Raw genomic sequence first — 18,567 nt, 5'->3', positions numbered from 1 at the left:
AGTACTAATAAAGAAAACCCCTTGAATGAGTAGGTGTGTCAACTCTTGACTGGGGCTATATATATATGGACACCTACTCATTCAAGGGGTTTTCTTTATTAGTACTATATATACTGAACAAAAACATAAACGCAACAATTTCAAAGATTTTACTGAGTTACAGTTCATATAAGGAAATCATTCAATTGAAATAAAACCATCAGACCCTAATCTATGGTTTCACATGACTGGGAATACAGATATGCATCTGTTGGTCACAGATGCCTTAAACTGCAATTTGCCTCATGCAGCGCGACACATCTGCTTCGCATAGAGTTGATCTCGTCACAATATCTCTGTGCATTAAAATTGCCATTGATAAAATGCAGTTGTGTTAATTGTCCATCCGTAGCTTATGCCTACCCAAACCATAACCCCACCGCCACCATGGGGCACTCTGTTCACATTGATATCAGCAAACCACTTGCCCTCTTGACACCATACATGTGGTCTGCGGTTGTGAGACTGGTCGGACTTACTGCCAAATTCTCTTAAACGACGGCTTATGGTAAAGATATTAACATGACATTTTCTGGCAACAGCTCTGGTGGACATTCCTGCAGTCAGCATGTCAGTTGCACGCTCCCTATAAAACTTGAGACATCTGTGGCATTGTGTTGTGCGACACAACGCCTTTTATTGACAGCACAAGGTGCACCGGTGTAATGATCATTCTGTTTAATCAGCTTCTTGATATGCCACACCTGTTAGGTGGATAGATTATCTTGGCAAAGGAGAAATGCTCACTAACAGGGATGTAAACAAATTTGTTCACAAAAATGGAGAGAAATAAGCTTTAGGTGCGTATGGAACAGTTATGGGATCTTTTAATTCAGCTCATGAAACATGGGACCAACACTTTACATGTTGACTTTTATATTTTGGTTCAGTATATTTCTCTCTTCTGCTACTCTCTCTCTTTTCTGTCACACTCTGTCTTGTCTGTCCCCCTCTTTCTGTTCAGGTGTCTCCTGTAACGTTGACCTCTCCTGTAACGTTGACCAATCCTGTTGGCACGTCAGGCGTGATGCGTGTGATGGGTGTGGCCTTCCCTGGAGAGAGGGAGAGGGAGGAGTGGGAGAGGGAACAGGAGGAGACACGGAAGAGAGACCACAGACGCATCGGCAAGGTGAGGTGGACGGGAGCGGGAAGAAAAAAGATCTAGGCCCAATAAGCATAGATATATAAATAACTGGAGACAGGTTGTCATTGGTACCACAGCGCTACTGTAGCTAGCGGAGTAGTGTAGAAACTATTGCTAACAAACTAACCTATTTAAGCAGGCTAGCTTAGCATCTTGGCTAACTGAGAGGCAAGTGCGACGGTGTCTCAAATGGAGCGTATAGTGATATGGGGGAGGTGTGTTTTGCCTCCAGGACCAGGAGCTGTTCTTCTTTAATGACGTCAGTCCTGGAAGCTGCTTCTTCCTGCCTAAAGGAGCTCACATCTACAACACACTCGCTGACTTTATCAAGGTAACACACGCGCACACACAGACGCATCACAATTGTTGTGCTTGAAATATTATTTATTTTTATTGATATAAAATAGACTAACTTACACACAAATATACTATATTTACCAATTCTATCTTACTAGCTACTGCTTCTACAAAATAGATCAGATATTCACAGGAAGCCTATCTCTGCAGCCAACTCCAACACCTCTGGAATGGCTTGTAGTTTCCCCATCAGAAAAATGCCACTGGTCTCCTGGTCCCAGTCTGTATTTAATCTATGGGATAGTGTTAAATGCATAGAAATAGAATGGTCAAACCATAAACTTGAATTAGGAGTCCAGTTCTATTCATTCTATTTCTATGCATTAAACACTTTCTGACAGGCCAAATCCAGAACTGGGCCCTGAGCTCACACGCTGCTCGTAAAACCCCCTCCTAAATCTCCTGTAGAACTCCACCTTGCGCTTCAGCTCCATGTGCTTGTGAAACATATGTAATTTCTCCTGCTCAGGCAGGTGCTGGTTGTGATGCCAGCAGCTGGCCATGTTTAGGGGCTTCCAGTGCCACTCACACTGCAAGATCTCTGAGAAACTGGGTCAGGACCAGACCTAAATTCACACAAAACCAGTTCTATATGTACCCAAATGCATGCTAACCAAGGAATGTTGAGAAGTACACCAAACTCAACAATGAACCAAATCTTTGTGAGAATACACCATGATTCGAACCATTGATGATGGGATTTGAAGGTCTTGCAGGAAGATACTGATGTCTCGGTGCCATCCATGTTACAGACTGGTGAAATCGTTGGATGTAGAAGCTCATTTTTGAAAACTTGATAATCTAAGATGGCAGAAACCAGAGTGAAACAGTATCTAGAGAGTTGGGCCAATGCGGTCTCTGTCTGAACGTTCCGAGAGCACCACTTTCTCCTCTATAGCCATTGCTACGTGATAATTGACACTTTCACATTATGCTGTTTAATTCTGATCGTTTTCAAAACTGATGAAGATCCAATTTGTTGACACAAACACAGTACCGACTTGAATACACATTATCCCAAATGCTAATCAGTAAAAATGTTAGAAATTCACTGCACTGATTTGTTTGTTGACAGCGGGTCATTTCATAGGGAACTGTCAGACACTCGTACTGTTACATCACCACCATGTCAAGAATAAGGTGCTAGCATGTCAGCTGTTCTAAAGCCATTAGTTAATTCACTCTGCCGATCTACTCTCGTCTGAGTGTGCCAGAGTGCAGAATAACTGATGAATTAACGAACGCGCAACCCCCATTGAACATGACCGGTGTCAGTAAACGTCGTCAAATAAACGTAATTTCATTGTTGCAAGCAGCACAGTTAGTCACCAACACTCTGGATACCATGCAGACAGCCTAACCAGCTCTGCTAGGGTAAGTAAAATGGTCAGTGAGGTGTTCTCTCATTTGTGTCTGGAAGTAGCTAGCAAGTTAGCCAACTTTAGCCAGTTGGGTGATTAACTGCCGTTGTGAGGTCGGAACGCTCGATCAACCCTACTCCTCGGTCAGGGCGTCCAGTGTGTGCTCTGTAAGCTCCTAGAGCGGAACGCTCTGAATTTACGAATGGAGAATCTGACAACACTCTGAATTGACGAATGCCCAGAGCGCTCTATGAGCACACTATGGAAATCCAGAGTGAATTTATTAGGGATAGGGGCAGCATTTTCACTTTGGATGAATTGCGTGCCCATAGTGAACTGCATCCTACTCTGTCCTAGATGCTAATATATGCATATTATTATTACTATTGGATAGAAAACACTCTGAAGTTTCTAAAACTGTTTGAATTATGTCTGTGAGTATAACAGAACTCATAGGGCAGGCAATCTTCCAAACAGGAAGTGGAAATTCTGAAGGCTGGTCGAATTTGAAGTCATCGCCTATTCACATCCAAACAAGATATGGATCTGTTCGCACTTCCTACGCCTTCCACTAGATGTCAGCATTCAGTAGAATGTGGAATGAAGCCTCTAGTGTGAATTTTGACTGAACGGGAGGGGAATGAGTCACTGGCCTGGCAGAATGCCATTTCCTGGTTGCGCAATTCTCTATTGATATCGCATGAGTTCCATGACTGTAGACAAAAACGAATGCTCCGGTTGGAATGTTATTGGATATATATGAAAAGAACATCCTAAAGATTGATTCTCTACTTAGTTTGACCAGTTTATTCGACCTGGAATATATATTTTTGAAGTTTCCATACGAGTTCGCCTGGACCAGTGCCAGCTTTTGGGCATGTGAGCTAAACGTGGTAGCAAATGCAGCTAATTGGACACTAGTAATGGACATTATGGAACAAAACAACGATTTATTGTGGAACTAGGACTCCTTGCACTGCATTCTGATGAAAGATCACCAAAGTTAAGGGAATATTTATGATGTAATTTCGTATTTCTGTTGACTCCAACATGGCGGAGAAATATATTTACTTCTGAGCTCCGTCTCAGATTTTTGCATGGTATGCTTTTTTCGTAATGTTAAAAAAAAATCTGACCCAGCGGTTGCATTAAGAACCAGTGTATCTTTAATTATATGTAAAACATGTATCTTTCGTCAGAGTTTATGATGAGTATTTCTGTTATCTGACGTAGCTCTCTGTAATTACTCCGGATATTTTGGAGGCATTTCTGAACATGGCGTCAATGTAAACCGATATTTGTGGATATAAATATGCATATTATCGAACAAAACATAAATGTATTGTGTAACATGATGTCATATGATTGTCATCTGATGAAGATTATCAAAGGTTAGTGATTAATTGTATCTATAATTCTGCGTTTGTGACTATCTTTGGCTGGGAAAAATGGCTGTTTTTTGGGGGGGGATTTGGTGATCTAACATAAATATATGTATTTTCACTGTAAAACATTTTAAAAATCAGACATGATGGGTAGATTAACAAGATGTTTCTTTCATTTGCTGTACTGGATTTGTTAATGTATGAAAGTTAAATATTTCAAAAAAATATTTTTAATATCCCGCGCCACCTTTCCAGCGGAATGTTGGGGGGGGGGGGTTCCGTTAATAGAACGTGTGTCCTAGACAGGTTAACACCCCCTGGTATTTTTTATGATTTTAGAATAGAATGGCCACAACAATCAGGAAGTACGCTTCCGTGTGCACACACACACACAGCCGCTCATTCAGACATCTTTACCCTGACGGTAAACCTCAGGACACACCTGTTGTAGTCAGGAAATCACTGCAATTGCTACACTGTGACTGTCTGTTTTCAAAATAACCCTGGATGACACACGCACAGAGAAGAAATGTGTCTGTAATAATTAAGATGTAACATCCCTCTGTTCCTCCCTTCCCTCTCTCCACCCCCCAGACTGAGTACAGGAGGCGTGGCTTCCATGAGGTTGTGACCCTACTCTATACAGCACTGCACTGTGGGAGCGTTCGGGTCACTGGGAACACTACAGTGAAAACATGTTTACTGTGACCGGTGACACACACACCTATGCACTCAAACCCATGAACTGTCCTGCACACTGGTGAGAACACACAGACCCCTACATTCTGTCATACTCTGCCCCACACACTGTTCAGGACTTCTCAATAACAGCTCTCTGTTCCAGTCTGATGTTTGAGCAGCGTGTAAGGTCATGGAGGGAGCTCCCGTTGCGTTGGGCCGATTTCGGGCACTGCATCGGAACGAGCTGTCCGGCGCTCTGGGTGGTCTCACCCGGGTCCGCAGGTTCTGCCAGGATGACGCACACATCTTCTGCACTCCTGAGCAGGTACCTTTTTGGATATTTGTCTCACATTTTCCACCCTGGAATTCCTAGGACAGCAGACAGTGGGAGAAAGTGTGATTGTATCCCTGACTCCCCCAATGATTCCCTTATCCCATTAAACCACACACACACTTGCACTTATACACACACTGATTCACATGATATTGTGAGGTTTGTTTTCCACTTTGGCTAATCCAATCACTGGAACAGTCAATAAATCAACTGTTCCTCCTCACTCATCTCTAAGTTAACCCTTAACCCCAAAAGCCCTGGACTCTCCAGTTTCACATCTGTTTATTTATACTGTCTTTTACAATATTGCATTTACATGATCTATTCTGTCTCCATCACACTGCCCTCCTTTTCTGGCTGTACTCCTGCCCCCCAATCCCTTCCTGTACCCCCCACACACTCTCTCTCTGTCAGTTGGAGGAGGAGATCATAGCGTGTTTGGACTTTGTGAGGAGTGTGTATCGAGTTTTGGATTCTCCTTCCACTGTCTCCTCTCCACCCGACCTACACCCTGCCTGGGGAGCCTGCACTGTGGGACCATGCTGAGCAGGTACACACACCACACCACACACACACACACAACATACAGACAGATGTACACGCACAGAGCCAGCTGTGTAAATGTGTGTTTACTATCCCACAAGTGATGTCTATAAATCCCAGCACATAGCCTCTATTGTAATCTTAATGATGGACACTTACAGTGGGTCAAAAAAGTATTTAGTCAGCCACCAATTGCGCAAGTTCTCTCACTTAAAAATATGAGAGATGCCTGTAATTTTCATCATAGGTACACTTCAACTATGACAGACAAAATGAGAAACAAAATCCTGAACATCACATTGTAGGATTTTTAATGAATTTATTTTCAAATTATGGTGGAAAATAAGTATTTGGTCACCTACAAACAAGCAAGATATCTGGCTCTCACAGACCTGTAACTTCTTCTTTACATTTACATTTAAGTCATTTAGCAGACGCTCTTATCGCTCTTATCCAGAGCGACTTAAGAGGCTTCTCTGTCCTCCACTCGTTACCTGTATTAATGGGACCTGTTTGAACTTGTTATCAGTATAAAAGACACCTGTCCACAACGTCAAACAGTCACACTCCAAACTCCACTATGGCCAAGACCAAAGAGCTGTCAAAGGACACCAGAAACAAAATTGTAGACCTGCACCAGGCTGGGAAGACTGAATCTGCAATAGGTAAGCAGCTTGGTTTGAAGAAATCAACTGTGGGAGCAATTATTAGGAAATGGAAGACATACAAGACCACTGATAATCTCCCTTGATCTGGGGCTCCACGCAAGATCTCACCCTGTGGGGTCAAACAACAAAGCCTACCATCAGTAACACACTACGCTGCCAGGGACTCAAATCCTGCAGTGCCAGACGTGTCCCCCTGCTTAAGCCAGTACATATCCAGGCCCATCTGAAGTTTGCTAGAGAGCATTTGGATGATCCAGAAGAAGATTGGGAGAATGTCATATGGTCAGATGAAACCAAAATAGAACTTTTTGGTAAAAACTCAACTCGTTGTGTTTGGAGGACAAAGAATGCTGAGTTTCATCCAAAGAACACCATACCTACTGTGAAGCATGGGGTGGAAACATCACGCTTTGGGGATGTTTTTCTGCAAAGGGACCAGGAAGACTGATCCGTGTAAAGGAAAGAATGGGGCCATGTATCGTGAGATTTTGAGTGAAAACCTCCTTCCATCAGCAAGGGCATTGGAGATGTGCCTGGGTCTTTCAGCATGACAATGATCCCAAACACACCGCCCGGGCAACGAAGGAGTGGCTTTGTAAGAAGCATTTCAAGGTCTTGGAGTGGCCTAGCCAGTCTCCAGATCTCAACCCCATAGAAAATCTTTGGAGGGAGTTGAAAGTCCTTGTTGCCCAGCAACAGCCCCAAAACATCACTGCTCTAGAGGAGATCTGCATGGAGGAATGGGCCAAAATACCAGCAACAGTGTGTGAAAACCTTGTGAAGACTTACAGAAAATGTTAGACCTCTGTCATTGCCAACAAAGGGTATATAACAAAGTATTGAGAAACTTTTGTTATTGACCAAATACTTATTTTCCACCATAATTTGCAAATAAATCCATTCAAAATCCTACAATGTGATTTTCTGGATTTTTTTCTTCTAATTTTGTCTGTCGTAGTTAAAGTGTACCAATGATGAAAATTACAGGCCTCCTCTTTTAAGTGTGAGAACTTGCACAATTGGTGGCTGACTAAATACTTTTTGCCCCACTATATCCAATCAGGGTTGATATATGGCCATGTGGATGTAACGAACTCAAAACCCTGTCTGTTCTGTGGCTGCTGTTTATGCTCCCTGCCTCTTCCTCTGTGGAGTAAAGCTCAGGAAATTAACACAGAGAGGAGAAGCTTAATGAAGAAATCCTCTCCTCTCTCTCTACCTCTCTCTGTCTCTTTCTCTCTGAGCAGCAGTTGGAGAGAAGTCTGCAGCAGTTTGGAGAGCGCTGGCAGTTCAACCCAGGAGATGGAGCGTTCTATGGGCCAAAGGTCAGTTACACAAGACCCTTCTGTCTGAACATTGTGTAACGCTGCAACCCGCCCTGAACAGAGCCATGTTATTAACACTCACACACTCTCACATCTTCCTGTTGTCCTAGATTGACATCCAGATCAAGGACGCCATTGGTCGACAGCACCAGTGTGCCACCATCCAATTGGACTTCCAGCTACCAATCAGATTTGACCTGCAGTATGTGGGGTGAGTCACTCATCTTTGTCAGTTCAACCTTTGTGTTCTGGGATGTTCCTGATGCAGCTTCTGTTCTTATTTAACTAATGGTAGATTTAATTGGGTTGCACATGGCTGGCAATGTTATTAGACTGAGTGAATTTAAAGCTAGAATCCTAAATTGTTGCATCCATTTTTAGATATATATATTAATATATAATAATCTCCGCAAAAAAAGAAACATCCCTTTTTCAGGACCCTGTCTGTCAAAGATAATTAGTAAAAATCAGAATAACTTCACAAATCTTCATTGTAAAGGGTTTAAATGCTGTTTCCCATGCTTTTTAAATAAACCATAAACAATTAATGAACATGCACCTGTGGAACGGTCAATAAGACACTAACAGCTTACAGGCGGTAAGCAATTAAGGTCACAGTTATGAAAACTTAGCACACTAAAGAGGCCTTGCTACTGACTCTGAAAACCCCCAAAAGAAAGCTGCCCAGTGTCCCTGCTCATCTGCGTGAATGTGCCTTAGGCATGCTGCAAGGAGGCAAGACTGCAGATGTGGCCAGGGCAATAAATTGCAATGTCCGTACTGTGAGACGCCTAAGACAGTGCTACAGGGAGACAGGACAGACAGCTGTTAGTCCTTGCGGTGGCAGACCACGTGTAACAACACCTGCACAGGATCAGTACATTCGAACATCACACCTGCGGGACAGGTACAGGATGGCAACAACAACTGCCCAAGTTACACCAGGAACGCACAATCCCTCCATCAGTGCTCAGACTGTCCGCAATAGGCTGAGAGAGGCTGGACTGAGGGCTTGTAGGCCTGTTATAAGGCAGGCATCACCGGCAACAACATCGCCTTTGGGCACAAACCCACCGTTGCTGGACCAGACAGGACTGGCAAAAGTGCTCTTCACTGACGAGTTGCGGTTTTGTCTCACCAGGGGTGATGGTCGGATTCGCGACTAGGGCCATTCCCCCCAGAAATGTTCGGGAACTTGCAGGTGCCTTGGTGTAGGAGTGGGGTAACATCTCACAGCAGGTTTTCCTACTTACAAAGTATGTAGAGGTCTAATCTTTATCATAGGTACACTTCAACTGTGAGAGACAGAATCTAAAACAAAAGTCCATTGAATGATGTCTGTGAGTATAACAGAACTCGTATGGCAGGCAAAAACCTGAGAAGAAATCCAAACAGGAAGTGGAAATCTGAGGTTGGTCGATTTTCAACCCAGCCCCTATTGAATACACAGTGGGATATTGGTTATGTTGCACTCCCAAGGCTTCCACTAGATGTCAACCGTCTTTAGAAACTCATTTAAGGATTCTACTGTGAAGTCAAATCAAATTTTATTTGTCACATACACATGGTTAGCAGATGTTAATGCGAGTGTAGCGAAATGCTTGTGCTTCTAGTTCCGACAATGCAGTGATAACCAACAAGTAATCTAACTAACAATTCCAAAACTACTGTCTTATACACAGTGTAAGGGGATAAAGAATATGTACATAAGGATATATGAATGAGTGATGGTACAGGGCAGCATACAGTAGATGGTATCGAGTACAGTATATACATATGAGATGAGTATGTAGACAAAGTAAACAAAGTGGCATAGTTAAAGTGGCATAGTTAAAGTGGCTAGTGATACATGTATTACATAAGGATGCAGTCGATGATATAGAGTACAGTATATACGTATGCATATGAGATGAATAATGTAGGGTAAGTAACATTATACAAGGTAGCATTGTTTAAAGTGGCTAGTGATATATTTACATCATTTCCCATTATTAAAGTGGCTGGAGTTGGGTCAGTGTCAATGACAGTGTGTTGGCAGCAGCCACTCAATGTTAGTGGTGGCTGTTTAACAGTCTGATGGCCTTGAGATAGAAGCTGTTTTTCAGTCTCTCGGTCCCAGCTTTGATGCACCTGTACTGACCTCGCCTTCTGGATGATAGCGGGGTGAACAGGCAGTGGCTCGGGTGGTTGATGATCTTTATGGCCTTCCTGTAACATCGGGTGGTGTAGGTGTCCTGGAGGGCAGGTAGTTTGCCCCCGGTGATGCGTTGTGCAGACCTCACTACCCTCTGGAGAGCCTTACGGTTGAGGGCGGAGCAGTTGCCGTACCAGGCGGTGATACAGCCCGCCAGGATGCTCTCGATTGTGCATCTGTAGAAGTTTGTGAGTGCTTTTGGTGACAAGCCAAATTTCTTCAGCCTCCTGAGGTTGAAGAGGCGCTGCTGCGCCTTCTTCACGACGCTGTCAGTGTGAGTGGACCAATTGTCTGTGATGTGTATGCCGAGGAACTTAAAACTTGCTACCCTCTCCACTACTGTTCCATCGATGTGGATGGGGGTGTTCCCTCTGCTGTTTCCTGAAGTCCACAATCATCTCCTTAGTTTTGTTGACGTTGAGTGTGAGGTTATTTTCCTGACACCACACTCCGAGGGCCCTCACCTCCTCTCTGTAGGCCGTCTCGTCGTTGTTGGTAATCAAGCCTACCACTGTTGTGTCGTCCGCAAACTTGATGATTGAGTTGGAGGCGTGCGTGGCCACTCAGTCGTGGGTGAACAGGGAGTACAGGAGAGGGCTCAGAACGCACCCTTGTGGGGCCCCCCGTGTTGAGGATCAGCGGGGAGGAGATGTTGTTGCCTACCCTCACCACCTGGGGGCGGCCCGTCAGGAAGTCCAGTACCCAGTTGCACAGGGCGGGGTCGAGACCCAGGGTCTCGAGCTTGATGACGAGCTTGGAGGGTACTATGGTGTTGAATGCCGAGCTGTAGTCGATGAACAGCATTCTCACATAGGTATTCCTCTTGTCCAGGTGGGTTAGGGCAGTGTGCAGTGTGGTTGAGATTGCGTCGTCTGTGGACCTATTTGGGCGGTAAGCAAATTGGAGTGGGTCTTGGGTGTCAGGTAGGGTGGTGGTGATATGGTCCTTGACTAGTCTCTCAAAGCACTTCATGATGACGGAAGTGAGTGCTACGGGGCGGTAGTCGTTTAGCTCAGTTACCTTAGCTTTCTTGGGAACAGGAACAATGGTGGCCCTCTTGAAGCATGTGGGAACAGCAGACTGGTATAGGGATTGATTGAATATGTCCGTAAACACACCGGCCAGCTGGTCTGCGCATGCTCTGAGGGCGCGGCTGGGGATGCCGTCTGGGCCTGCAGCCTTGCGAGGGTTAACACGTTTAAATGTCTTACTCACCTCGGCTGCAGTGAAGGAGAGACCGCATGTTTTCGTTGCAGGCCGTGTCAGTGGCACTGTATTGTCCTCAAAGCGGGCAAAAAGTTATTTAGTCTGCCTGGGAGCAAGACATCCTGGTCCGTGACTGGGCTGGGTTTCTTCTTGTAGTCCGTGATTGACTGTAGACCCTGCCACATGCCTCTTGTGTCTGATTCTACTTTGTCTCTGTACTGACGCTTAGCTTGTTTAATAGCCTTGCAGAGGGAATAGCTGCATTGTTTATATTCGGTCATGTTACCAAACACCTTGCTCTGATTAAAAACAGTGGTTCGCGCTTTCAGTTTCACGCGAATGCTGCCATCAATCCACGGTTTCTGGTTAGGTAATGTTTTTATCGTTGCTATGGGAACGACATCTTCAACGCACGTTCTAATGAACTCGCACACCGAATCAGCGTATTCGTCAATATTTTTATCTGACGCAATACGAAACATGTCCCAGTCCACGTGATGGAAGCAGTCTTGGAGTGTGGAGTCAGCTTGGTCGGACCAGCGTTGGACAAACCTCAGCGTGGGAGCCTCTTTTTTAAGTTTCTGTCTGTAGGCAGAGATCAACAAAATGGAGTCGTGGTCAGCTTTTCCGAAAGGGGGGCGGGGCAGGGCCTTATATGCGTCGCGGAAGTTAGAGTAACAATGATCCAAGGTTTTACCACCCCTGGTTGCGCAATCGATATGCTGATAAAATTTAGGGAGTCTTGTTTTCAGATTAGCTTTGTTAAAATCCCCAGCTACAATGAATGCAGCCTCCGGATAAATGGTTTCCAGTTTGCAAAGAGTTAAATAAAGTTTGTTCAGAGCCATCGATGTGTCTGCTTGGGGGGATATATACGGCTGTGATTATAATCGAAGAGAATTCTCTTGGTAGATAATGCGGTCTACATTTGATTGTGAGGAATTCTAAATCAGGTGAACAGAAGGATTTGAGTTCCTGTATGTTTCTTTCATCACACCATGTCTCGTTAGTCATGAGGCATACGCCCCCGCCACTCTTCTTACCAGAAAGATGTTTGTTTCTGTCGGCGCGATGCGTGGAGAAACCCGTTGGCTGCACCGCCCGGATAGCGTCTTCCCAGTGAGCCATGTTTCGGTGAAGCAGAGGACGTTACAGTCTCTGATGTCCCTCTGGAATGCTACCCTTGCTCGGATTTCATCAACCTTGTTGTCAAGAGACTGGACATTGGCAAGAAGAATGCTAGGTAGTGGTGCGCGATGTGCCCGTGTCCTGAGTCTGACCAGAAGACCGCTACGTTTCCCTCTTTTACGAAGTCGTTTTTGGGGGGTCGCTGCATGCGATCCATTCCGTTGACCTGCTTGTAAGGCAGAACACAGGATCCGCGTCGCGGAAAACATATTCTTGGTCGTACTGATGGTGAGTTGACGCTGATCTTATATTCAGCAGTTCTTCTCGACTGTATGTAATGAAACCTAAGATGACCTGGGGTACTAATGTAAGAAATAACACGTAAAAAAAACAAAAACTGCATAGTTTCCTAGGAACGCGAAGCGAGGCGGCCATCTCTGTCGGCGCCGGAGCTCACAGCTCATAAGGGCTGTTTGAGCCAGGTGTCTGGCAGATTGCCACATGCTCTGAGGCACGGTCACGAGAGAGTTGGCTCTCATTCCATTGCTTTTCTACAGACATAGGAATTCTCCGGTTGGAATATTATTGAAGTTTTATGTTAACATCCTAACTAACCCATACTTTTTGACATTTCGTCTGCAACTAGGGAACGCTTCATGACTTTGGATTTGTTTACCAAACGTGCTAACAAAGTAGCTCTTTGGACATAAATGATGTACATTATCAAACTAAATCAAACATTTAATGTGGAACTGGGATTCCTGGGAGTGCATTCTGATGAAGGTCATCAAAGGAAAGTAAATATTTAATGCTATTTATGACTAATGTTGACTACCCAATATGGCGGATATGTTTTTGGCTGCTTTGTTGTCTGAAAGCTGTACTCAGAATATTGCATGGTTTGCTTTTTCCGTAAAGTCTGACACAAATCTGACACAGCAGTTGCATTAAGGAGAAGTGTATCTATATTTCCATGTCTAACAATTGTATTTTCATCGACATATATAATGAGTATTTCTGTAAAATGATGTGACTCTCTGCAATATCACCGGATGTTTTTGGAACTAGTAAATGTAACTCGCCAATGTATACTGAGTTTTAAAAATATAAATATGCACTTTATCGAACAAAACATATATGTATTGTGTAACATGAAGTCCTATGAGTCATCTGATGAAGATCATCAAAGGTTAGTGATTAATTTGATCTTTTGTGACTCCTCTCTTTGGCTGGAAAAATGGCTGAATTTGTCTGACCTTAGCGGTGACCTAACATAATCATTTCTGGTGCTTTCGCTGTAAAGCCTATTTGAAATCGGACACCGGTGGGATTAACAACAAGATTACCTTTAAAATGGTATAAGATACATACATGTATGTTTGAGGAATTGTAATTCTAAGATTTCTGTTTGAATTTGGTGCCCTGCACTTTCACTGGCTGTTGTCATATCAATCCCGTTAACGGGATTGCAGCCCTAAGAGGTTGTTTAACAAACTATAGTTCTGGCATGTCGGTTAGGACATCTACTTTGTGCACGACACAAGTCATTTTTCCAACAATTGTTTACAGATCGATTATTTCACTTATAATTCACTGTATCCATTGGGACAGAAGTTAACATACATTTAGTTGACTGTGCCTTTAAAAAGCTTGGAAAATTCTAGAAAATGATGGCATGGCTTTAGAAGCTTCTGATTGAAATCATTTGAGTCAATTGGAGGTGCACCTGTGGATATATTTTAAGGCCCACCTTCAAACTCAGTGCCTCATTATTTGACATCATGGGAAAATTAAATGAAATCAGCTAAGAACTCAGAATGTGTTTTTTTTTTTACCTCCACAAGTCTGATTTATCCTTGGGAGCAATTTCCAAATGCCTGAAGGTACCACGTTCATCTGTACATACGCAAGTATAAACACCATGGGACCACACAGCTGTCATACTGCTCAGGAAGGAGGCGAGTTCTGTCTCCTAGAGATGAACATACTTGGTGCGAAAAGTGCAAATCAATCCCAGAACAACAGCAAAGGACCTTGTGAAGATGCTTGAGTAAACCGGTACAAAAGTGTTTATATCCACAGTAAAATGAGTCCTATATCGACAACCTGAAAGGCCGCTCAGCAAGGAAGAAGCCACTGCTCCAAAACCGCCATTAAAAAAGCCAGACTACGGTTTGCAACTGCACATGGGGACAAATGGCATACTTTTTGGAGAAATGTCCTCTGGTCTGATAAAACAAAAATAGAACTGTTTGGCCATAATGACCATCATTATGTTTGGAGGAATAAGGGGAGGCTTGCAAGCCGAAGAACACCATCCCAACCCGTGAAGCACGGGGATGGCAGCATCATGTTGTGGGGGTACTTTGCTGCAGGAGGGACTGGTGCACTGCACAAAATAGATGGCATCACGAGGATGGCAAATTATGTGGATATATTGAAGCAACATCTCAAGACATCAGTCAGGAAGTTAAATCTTGGTCGCAAATGGGTCTTCCAAATGGACAATGACCCCAAGCATACTTCCAACGTTGTGGCAAAATGGCTTAATGACAACAAAGTCAAGGCATTGGAGTGGCCATCACGAAGCTCTGACCTAAATTCTATAGAAAATTTGTGGGCAGAACTGAAAAAGCATGTGCGAGCAAGGAGGCCTACAAACCTGACTCAGTTACACCAGCTCTGTCAGGAGGAATGGGCCAAAATTCACCCAACTTATTGTGGGATGCTTGTGGAAGGCTACCTGAAACGTTTGACCCAAGTTCAACAATTTAAAGGCAATGCTACCAACTACTAATTGACTGAACTTTTGACCCACTGGGAATGTGATGAAAGAAATAAAGGCTGAAATAAATGATTATCTCTACTATTATTCTGACATTTCACATTTTCTTAAAATAAAGTGGTCATCCTAACTGACCTAAGACAGGGAATTTTTACTAGGATTAAATGTCAGGAATTGTGAAAAATTTGTTTAAATGTATTTGGCTAAGGTGTATGTAAACTTCCAACTTCAACTGTACATACATACACACACACACTACCGTTCAAAAGTTTGAGGTCAATTACAAAAACAAGGATATTTCTAAGACAAAATAAGTTTGTCCATAAAATAACAACAAATTGATCAGGAAAAGGTTGTAGAGATAGCTAATGTTGTAAATGACTATTGTAGTTGGAAACGGCTGATTTAAAAAATAAATAATGGAATGTCTACATAGGTGTACAGTGGCCCATTATCAGCAACCATCCCTCCTGTGTTCCAATGGCACGTTGTGTTAGATAATCCAAGTTTAGCATTTGAAAAGGCTAATTGATCATTAGAAAACCCTTTTGCAAGTATGTTAGAACAGCTGAAAACTTAAAGAAACAATAAAACTGGCCTTCTTTAGACTAGTTGAGTATCTGGATTATCAGCATTTGTGGGTTTGATTATGGCCAGAAACAAAACTCCTCAGCCTATTCATTCTGAGAAATGAAGACTGTTCCATGTGAGAAACTGAAGATCTTGTACAATGCTGTGTACTACTCTCGTCACAGAACAGCACAAACTGGCGCTAACCAGAATAGAAAGATGAGTGGGAGGTCCCGGCGCAAAAGGACAAGTACATTAGTGTCTAGTTTAAGAAACAGACGCCTCACAAGTCCTCAACTGACAGTTTCATTAAATAGTACCTGCAAAACACCAGTCTCAACGTCAGCAGGGAAGAGGAGACTCTGGGCTTTCTAGGCAGAGTTGCAAAGAAAAAGCCTGATCTCAGACTGGGCAAAAGAACAGACACTGGACAATGTTTGTAAACAACATAAATAAACACTGTATAGCCTCATAACAAGGTTAAACACATGTTGATATCATGGATGGTCAGTCCTTGCATCCATAGCTCTGAATTTCAGTGGTTACATTTCTCCAGGCTCATCCCTTCAGAGGTGGGGTGTCTGCTTTGTTATTGTAGCTTTAAGACCTGAAGTGATCTCCTCTACTCTCCCCTATCTCACCACATCTTTCTCTCTTCCCTCACCCGCTCTCTCCCTTGCTCTCTTTCACCCTTTCTCTCGCTCTCAGGGGGGATGGAGAGACCCACAGACCAGTGATGGTCCACAGAGCTGTTCTGGGATCACTGGAACGCATGATCGCTATATTGGCTGAGAATTTTTCGGGGAAATGGTGAGAAGTGTGTCTGTTTCTATGTCTGTGATTTGATTAATCTAAAATGATACCGCTTTGGTTACCCACATTTCTCTTTCCTTTCGGTCTCTTTCAGGCCTCTGTGGTTGTCTCCAGCGCAGGTCATGATTATTCCTGTAGGGGGAGGTAGTGAGTCGTACGTGCAACAGGTCAGGACTCATAATATCAGATCTGGGTCCATATGTATCGAGTGTCTCAGAGTAGGAGTGCTAATTTAGGGTCAGTTTTGCATTTTGGATCTCAATTCTTAAGATTACATGGAAAGGAGGAACCTGGTCCTAGATCAGCACTCCTGCTCTGAGACACATTATACACATGGCCCTTGTACTGCAGGCTGAAATCAACCCCCCCATACACTCACACACGCGACCAAACACAACATGACTCAGCACACATCAAAAGCTGTACCCCCTCAATGACTCCAGAGGTCGAAGGCTAATCCAACACTGTACCCATACACGGTTCATCTTGACTCTGAAAAGGACTTGATCTGAGGTTAATTTTGTGATCAGGTTTTCATTTATTTAACACATGGGAACCAACAATGAAACAAAGGTAGGTACGTACATGCCACTACTCACATGTCAATATATTCTACAAGTTCCATCTGCCACATGATTAATGAGCCAGCAGCAGGTAAGACCAGACACAGGAGATAACATGGAATATAGACATGTAATGTTTCTGAGGCCTTTATCAGGACACGGCTCCTTGACTTGTCTTGTAAAAAGTCTTGTAAAAAGCCTGCCAGTCACAGCCTGCCAGTCACAACATTGCCAATACATCCTCCTGTATGTAATCTGCATGTAGCCCCAGGGGAGGAGAATCTATCAACACTGCTGATCTGGGGTCTGTCATGATGATACATAGACAGGTAATACAGCCACCAGTGTCTCGGCCCTCAGGGTGGATTTTAAAAGGTGCCCTCCTATCTGTTATTCTACCGTAGCCTGGTTCCTGTCTCCTCTACCACCACTGTGAGTGATGTATGTTTTGCTCTTGTTAAGGTGGTCCGACAGTTCCGCGAGGCTGGCTTCATGGCTGACGCGGATGATGACCATGGTGCCACCTTAAATAAGAAAATCCGCTCTGCACAGCTGGCCCAGTACAACTACATATTTGGTAAGAGTGCGTGGGTGAACATGGATTAGATTACTGCAGATTAAAAATAAACTGACACAGCTTGTAAACATATTGATTCAATAATTGTTTATTTGTGTGTGTGTGTGTGTGTGTGTGTGTGTGTGTGTGTGTGTGTGTGTGTGTGTGTGTGTGTGTGTGTGTGTGTGTGTGTGTGTGTGTGTGTCCAGTGGTAGGTGAGAAGGAGTGTGTGGGTGGCACGGTGAGTGTAAGGACCAGAGGGGGGAAGCAGCTAGGGAGGAGACCGACAGAGAAGGTCCTGGCATCACTCACACACCTACGAGATGCACGGAGCAACCAGGATGACTTCTAACACACACACCTGTTGTGGATTAAGAATTGCTCACTGTACTTTTGTAATAAAATATAACAACTTAAATGTTTAAACTCTTCTGGGTGTCTTTTGAACACACTTTTTCTGTGTGTGTGTGTGTGTGTGTGTGTAACTGTCATTATGGACATGGTCATGTTAATGGGGCTGGTGTGTGTAACTGTCATTATGGACATCACATTTACATTTAAGTCATTTAGCAGACGCTCTTAGCCAGAGCGACTTACAAATTGGTGCATTCACCTTATGACATCCAGTGGAACAGCCATTTTACAATAGTGCATCTAAATCTTTTAAGGGGGGTGAGAAGGATTACTTTATCCTATCCTAGGTATTCCTTAAAGAGACATGGTCATGTTAATGGGGCTGGTGTGTGTGTGTGTGTGTGTAACTGTCATTATGGACATGGTCATGTTAATGGGGCTGGTGTGTGTGTGTAACTGTCATGGACATGGTCATGTTAATGGGGCTGGTGTGTGTAAGTGTTTCATTGTGCAGCACTGGTTTGGAGAGACATCCATTTTAGGAATCTTATCGGGGTTTTC

General features: G+C 43.7%; 1 pseudogene; it reads left to right on the top strand.

The window, feature by feature from the left end:
- Nucleotides 1–1,003: 1,003 nt before the first annotated feature.
- On the top strand, nucleotides 1,004–18,082 carry LOC118379312 (threonine--tRNA ligase 1, cytoplasmic-like; annotated as a pseudogene).
- Nucleotides 18,083–18,567: the final 485 nt, after the last annotated feature.

Source organism: Oncorhynchus keta, unplaced genomic scaffold (assembly GCF_023373465.1).
Source record: "Oncorhynchus keta strain PuntledgeMale-10-30-2019 unplaced genomic scaffold, Oket_V2 Un_contig_27301_pilon_pilon, whole genome shotgun sequence".
In the NCBI taxonomy this organism is placed as follows: domain Eukaryota; kingdom Metazoa; phylum Chordata; class Actinopteri; order Salmoniformes; family Salmonidae; genus Oncorhynchus; species Oncorhynchus keta.
The sequence above is the reverse complement of the archived record's forward strand: the minus strand, read 5'-3'. Positions and strand labels throughout refer to the sequence as shown.